Here is a 7113-nt window from a genome sequence, read left to right as displayed (position 1 = left end):
ACAGAACCAAGAGGATACATAAATTATATATAAAATGTATATTATATACCCCTATTATACATTATACTTAAGATATATATATTACATACAGATCTAGGTAGATGTGTATATATATATATATCCATCACATACATTTATATATATATATATATATATATAACATATGCACCTACTTTATATAAAATATGTATTTTCTATATATGATGATTTATTATGAAGAACTGGCTCATAGTATCATGGAGGCCAAGTCCCATGATGTGCCATCTGCAAGCTGGAAACCCAATAAAGCCAGTAGCGTAATTCAGCACAAGTCCAAAGGCCTGAGAAACAGGGGAGCCAATGGTATAAATCCCAGTCCGAAGGTAAGAGAGGGTAAGATGTCCAGGAGGCTCGAAGGAAAAATTCCTCTTCTTCCGCTTTTTGTTCTATGGAGGCTCTCAAGAGACTGAGTGATACCCACATGCTGGGAAGGATAAGCTACTTTTTCGGAGCCCATCATTCAGATGCTAATCTCATCCAGAAACACCTTCACAGACACACCCAGAAATCACGTTTAATCTGGGCACCCCGTGGCTAGTCGACATGTAAAATTAACCATCACAGGAAGGTCAGCTGCTGTGTGCAAGGCACTGTGTTGGGGACTAGGATGCAGTGTGATTACAACACAACTCCCTCCCATAAAACAAGGCAGCTCTGCAAACATCGGGCAAGCAGCCGTCATTTTGTCCTTTTCCATAATCCCAACTGGGAGCGTTCTGTCGTGGACAGCTAAGAGGTCGCAATGAGAGATGTTCATTGTATACTCCCCACATATCTCATCTGCATGGTGCCAGAGTTATTTAAAAATAGAGAGTTTGAGAAAAAGAGCTAATCTGAATGAAAGCCCAAAGAGAAATAATTTCCCTTCTGTTGGTGCCCACCAGCTCTCCAGACAGAGACATTCCCTGGGCATTGTCTTTGCTGGTCTGCTGTTATAATTGGTTTCCAAGTGATGTTGATCCCTCACCAGAAAGTGGCTAGAAAACATGAATTCAATTCTAGTTCCTTTCCCCTTGAGATAAAATTTAAATTTCTAAGTTGAAATTTAAAAGATCAATAGACAGTTCCAGGCCAGCATACCCTCTCATTTCAAAAAGGCTCTTTTTAGTTTTAAGAAGCAGACAGCTTAGGTGAGTGGACCCTATCATTTTCAGAGGGATAATGTGGATTTCAATAGAGTCATGGGGTGGTGGGGGGAGGCTACAGCAAGCCCAGATAGAGGGGGAGCATCCAGCGTTACTTGGGAATCTTCAGAAATTCTGCTTTCTTCCCTCTATCACTCAATAACATTTCTTCCCTCGGTAAGAGAAATCCAAATGTAATTGGCTTAAGCAAACAAAAGGAACCTCTTGTTTCACATTAAAGCAAAAAACAACATTCTGATGTAAATTGAATTTAGGGACAGCTAGACCCCAATTCAATAAATATCATTAGAGTTTCATCTTCACATGTGATGGGCATGCCGCTCCCTAGCAACCCAAGCGTCCCGCCCTGCCAGCTGGGTAACCCATGTAGGAAACCAGCATGAGCACCCCTCCACCTGCACCATGGCTCTCCTCCTGGGCCACGGACCCAACCCTGCACTAACCTCTTGGTCCAGGAGGCTGAAGTACAGGTCATCTGCCTGTACTGAGAGCAACACTGGGGTGAGCCAGATCAAAGCACAAGTCTGCAGACGCGGGACCCAGGTCTGGACCTCAGTCCTACCCCTCACTAGTGTGACATCTGGTAAGTCGTTCAGCCAATCTGTGCCTCAGTAACCCCATCTGAAGAATGGAGGCAATCAGTTGCACCTATGGCGTCATTTTGTTGCTCAAGTAACTGAGCTAATACACGGAAGGCATTTACAACAGAGCCAGATGCCTAGTAACGACTGGCTCAGCCAACAGGAGCAGTGCAGCCTACTAGGAGGAAGAGGAGGGCAAGGAGGAGGAGGAGGAATCAGCCAGGAGAGCCCTACCAAAGGCACATGGAAGAGAAGAGGGGGAGTCTGAAAAAGCAATCAGTTCCTGGCAAAACAAATAAGCCAACAAAAAAGCTCCCCAGACTAGCAGGTACTTGTCCCTGGCCCCTCCATCAAGCTCTACCATCTGCTCTGTTCCCTGATAGACTCCCACCTAGTCTGGGTGCTAGAAAGAGAGTACCTGTAGTGAGTTCATCTTCGTGGATGTCCTGCCTGGCTGACATAAACATAAATGTGGAGCTTCTCTGCTTTTAAAAACAAAGCACTCTGGCATGGTCAAGGTACAGTTCAAGGCTCCCCCCAGCATCTTCCCATCTGTACATCGGGTGGGTAGGTGCGGGACAGCAGCAATCATGCTACACTTGAGCGTGCTGGAGGGTGAAAAACCAAACCAAACCAAACCACGCCCAGGTCAGACATGCGTTGAAAAAAAAAAAAAAATGATGCTACTCCCTAAAACTTCTTTCCTGCAGAAAATGGATGGCACAGTAGGCATCTCGTGCAGGCCGGGAGAAAGGAGATGGAAGAGGCAAGGAAGCAAGCGAGGAAAGAGGGCAGCAAAATAAGTCCCCTCGACTTCCTGTTGGGCGGAGTGAGCCCAGCAGGGGCTGTGTGCGCGCGGGGCTGGGGGTGTTCTCGGCTGTGCCGAGCTGATTATAGAAGATGAAAGGGCTTGGCAATTTATTTCATCTCACACTGAACACTGCTGACAACTGAAAGTGAGGACAGAGGGATTCATTTGTCCAACTTCTGTTTTAAAAAGCAGACTTCAAATGATACCGCAGAGAAAAAGGAGGAAATGCCAAAGTGTAATAAAAGTGTCGATTTCTTTTCTTTTCTTATCTCTTTTTTTTAAATACACGAGCTGCAGCATTTGTGCTTTGTAGATGGGCTTGGAAGGCGAAGGGGTTGGCTTTTCGTGGTGCTTATCAATTCCAGGGAAGGAAACGTATGTCCGCAGGATCAATTACTCATCAGACGCGGCAGCCCTCCCCGCCTTGGTCCCAAGTGCTCACGTGCCTTCAAGCCTCGCGTCCAAAGATAAGTGAGGATGATAAAAATCCAACCCTGCAGTGTTTAAAAGCTGCTCGGAAAACTGACAGTGGAAAAGATTTCGTGCAGGATCTTTAAGTGAATCAACAGACACTGGGTGACAGAGAATATATTTTAAATTTTATCATCCTGGTCTGTTAACATTAACTTCGCCAATCTAGACGTGCCACGTGCATCTATATTGTTGTGTGCGCTTGGAATTTTGGGAGAAAATGTTCTACTTCCTTTTAAAGAAAATGTGGTATTATTTTTCATAAACATTTAGTGTTTGAGAATAAAGGAATATTTCTCATTTCAAAGACTCACATAAATTATTCTGAAATCTAATCTACCTAGCAAAGTGGTCTTATCCCAAAAGATTTATAAAGATGGGTGATATCCCATACTGGCAGCACATTAGTTATTAATGATTAAACACAAATACATATCCAAATGTTAAGGACAAAGATAAAGAAATACATTCTGCCCATAATCATTAATATTAAACTCAACTATCAGTAACAGGAACACATCATTCTTAAGCAATTCAGTTAAGTCACTGATTCTTTGTGATTTTTATTAGAAATTTGGTTATTTTCACTGTGTATTCGATGTAGGGTTTGGTTTTTTATTGTTGGTCGTGGTGGTTTTTTTGTTTTTTGAAAGCAGCACATGAACACAAACGGAAAAGACTGTGGCTGACAAAAATTCACTGAGTCCCTTAGCCACTTGAAAGTATAAATTCAGTTCATTTTTCAACAAATATTTTTGGAACACCTGCTGTGTGCCAGGCACTGTTTTAGGGACTAAGAATAACAGCTTTTACGAAGAGCTTTGGCTGTTAGGGAGGGCCACTGTGGGAGGCTGCGTAGATTTATCCAGCCCTGCTCTGGGGGTGGGGTTGGGGGGGGCACTGTTCACCTAAAACCACAAAGCAAAGGGACCCTCTGGAGTTGTGCAGTGCATAACCCTGCTTCTAGTACAGTAGAGGGAGATAGAAAATGTGCAAGCAAGCCAAGAAACCAATTAGGGAAGAGCTGTGAGTTTCATAAACATAACAATACAGGTAATAATACAGGTAACATTATAAAAAATGACTGGAAGGAGAAAGAGGGGCCATAACACCAGGATTTCAGAGAAGGTTTCTCACACACACACACACACACACACACACACACACACACACACACACAATCCTGCCATCTGCAACAACATGGATGAACCTGGAAGACATTATGCTGAGTGAAATAAACCAGACACAGAAAGGCAAATACTTCATGATCTCACTTATATGTTAAATCTAAAAAAGTCAAACTCATAAAAGCACAGAGTAGAATGGTGGCTGCCAGGGCCTGAGAGGTGGGGGAAATGAGGAGACGTCCGTCAGAGAATAAACTTTCAGTTATGGGGGGTGAGTAACTGCTGGGGATCTAAGGTACAGCATGGTAACTGTAGCAAACAATACTCTGTTGTATACCTGAAATTTGCTAAGACAGTTGATCTTCAGTGTTCTCACCACATACACATAGACACACACACACACACACACACACACACACACACACACACACACTAACTATGTAAGGTGTTGGATATGTTAAATCACCTTGATTGAGGTGCTGATTGCCAAAATGTATACATATCTCAAAATATCACATTGTATACCTTAAATATTTGGTGTTTATTTATTAATTATACTTCAATAAAGTGGAGAAAAAAATAAAAAGAAGTCCCATTTAAACTGAGATTCAGGGATTAGAAAGATCCGGCCTTGTGGATGGATTATCTGAGGAAGAATGTTCTAAGTACCAAAACACAAGAGTTTGTCAGTCCCTGGGGGTCAGAGAGAATATATGAGGAACTGGAGTGGTGAACAAGGGGAGAGAGGCAGAAGCAAGGTCAGGGTACAGAAAGGGGCCATTCTTGGGGTGCTTTGGTGGCTCTGTCAGTTAAGCGTCCAACCCTTGATTTCAGCTCAGGGTTGTGAGCTTGAGCCCCATGTTAGACTCTGTGCTGGGCATGGAGCCTGCTTAAGATTCTCTCTCCCTCTGCCTCTCCCCACCCTTAAAAAAATGAAAGAATGAAAGAAATAAAAGAAAGAGAAAGAAAAAGAAAAGAAAGAAAAAGAAAATAAAGAAAGGGGCCATTCTTCAGAGGGGCTGATGAGTTTGAAATTTTTCTAGGAGCAAAGGAAATAGTCTCTGAAGAGTTTCTTCTATTCAAGACATTGATGCTGGTGTGGCCAATAGCATGAAAGTATCACGGTAATGAAGGTCTTGGTCCCATTCTGAATGATTCAGAGCATTGGATGAAGGAATTTTGAGGTAAGAAGAGCTAGGTATAGAGCTAAATTATCATTATGTGGGGAGTATTGTCCTGAAGTTCTAATCGTAAAGTCATAATGATCCAAATCTTATAGAAGCAAAACTCAAGCCAGGGGCACTATGGATTTGTCTGGCTGATTAATTATTTTTCAAATACACTTGGACGCTAAACTGTACATTTTTTCTCTGTTGCAATGAATGGTCTTTAAATGAAACAGCAGACTGAACATACTCAGAAAAGTGTCTGTTACAAGAGCTGGTCCAGGCACCAGCAGGTTCTAAGAAAGCCGACACCCTTGGCTTCACTTACATATAGCTTAAAATTGAGTATAATATTGAGTGTGATACTGAGTACTGAGTATATTCAGTAATATTCCCAGATTATATACAGCCTGATATAGTAGGTTTATTCTGTATACCAAATCATATACAAAATGTAATCGCTTTTCTATACACACTAATATTATTAGAAAGATCACAGGTATCGGAGTAGGTAAAACACAAAAAATCTTAAACCTACTCTAAAAGAAAGTCGTTAATAAAACTTTGAATGAAGAAATGAATGCCCAAACTTCCATTAATTGCCATTCCATAAAAATATGCTATTTAGTTGGAATAGTTTGAATGTCTCTCTCTTTTTAAGATTTTATTTATTTATTTGAGAGTGCACAAAAGCGAGAGCGATCATAGAGGAAGAAGCAGACTGGCCGCTGAGTGGAGAGCCCAATGATCATGACCCGAGCCAAAGGCAGATGCTTAACGGACTGAGCCACTCGGGTGCCCTGTCTCTTCATTTTTATGACAAAATTTAAGTCTCTCTGATGGAAGGGATGCATGATACTTTAACACATTTTACTAATAAAGAAAAAAATTATTAAAATGATGCCTTAACATTAGCAACTGCAATCTGGTATATAATATATTGGGCATTATCATAGATATACTCAGTTTGGGGCAGAGATTTCATTTCCATAGGAATAGCCCAGGAGCAGTAAGGACTGCTGTAGAGTGTTTTGATAAAGGCTCTCATAAAATACACTTTCTTAAATTTGCCTTCACCAAAGAGTAAAATCACAGGGAAATGCTTTAAAAATATGACCAAAGATAGGACTTCTGGCTAACCAGAAATGTGAAAAATAAATCTCTGACTCAAGCACACAAGAGTATCAACAAACAAGGATGACAGTTGGGCAGTGTCCCTGGTAAGTTTTCCTTCCCTGCCTTTTCCTTCTCCTGATGTACAAATTACATACAGTGAAATGCATCTATCTTAAGGATACAGTCGAATGCATGCTGTCAAATGTGCACACCCTATAAACAGCAACCACACTGCAGAAACTTCCCTCAGGGCCCTTCCCAATTCATGGCTTCACCCTTCTGCTAGAGGCAATCACCCTCTGGCACAACACCTTAATTCTACCAGCTCCTAATAATTCATTAAAGAGAATTGTATTACTTAGCAATAAATAACAAACTACCGATAGATACAACAACGCGGATCAACCGCCAAAAAATTATGAGTAAAAGAAAAAAAATCAAAAAAGTAGTACAAGATGTTGGCGGGGATGCGGAGAAAGGGGAACCCTCCTACACTGTTGGTGGGAATGCAAGCTGGTGCAGCCACTCTGGAAAACTGTATGGAGGTTCCTCAAAAAGTTGAAAATAGAGCTACCCTACGATCCAGCAATTGCACTACTGGGTATTTACCCCAAAGATACAAAAGTAGGGATCCAAAGGGGTACGTGCACCCCGATG

The sequence above is a fragment of the Leptonychotes weddellii genome, chromosome 7, assembly GCF_054177405.1.
Source record: "Leptonychotes weddellii isolate Sample4059 chromosome 7, ASM5417740v2, whole genome shotgun sequence".
NCBI classification, from domain to species: Eukaryota; Metazoa; Chordata; class Mammalia; order Carnivora; family Phocidae; genus Leptonychotes; species Leptonychotes weddellii.
The sequence above is the reverse complement of the archived record's forward strand: the minus strand, read 5'-3'. Positions refer to the sequence as shown.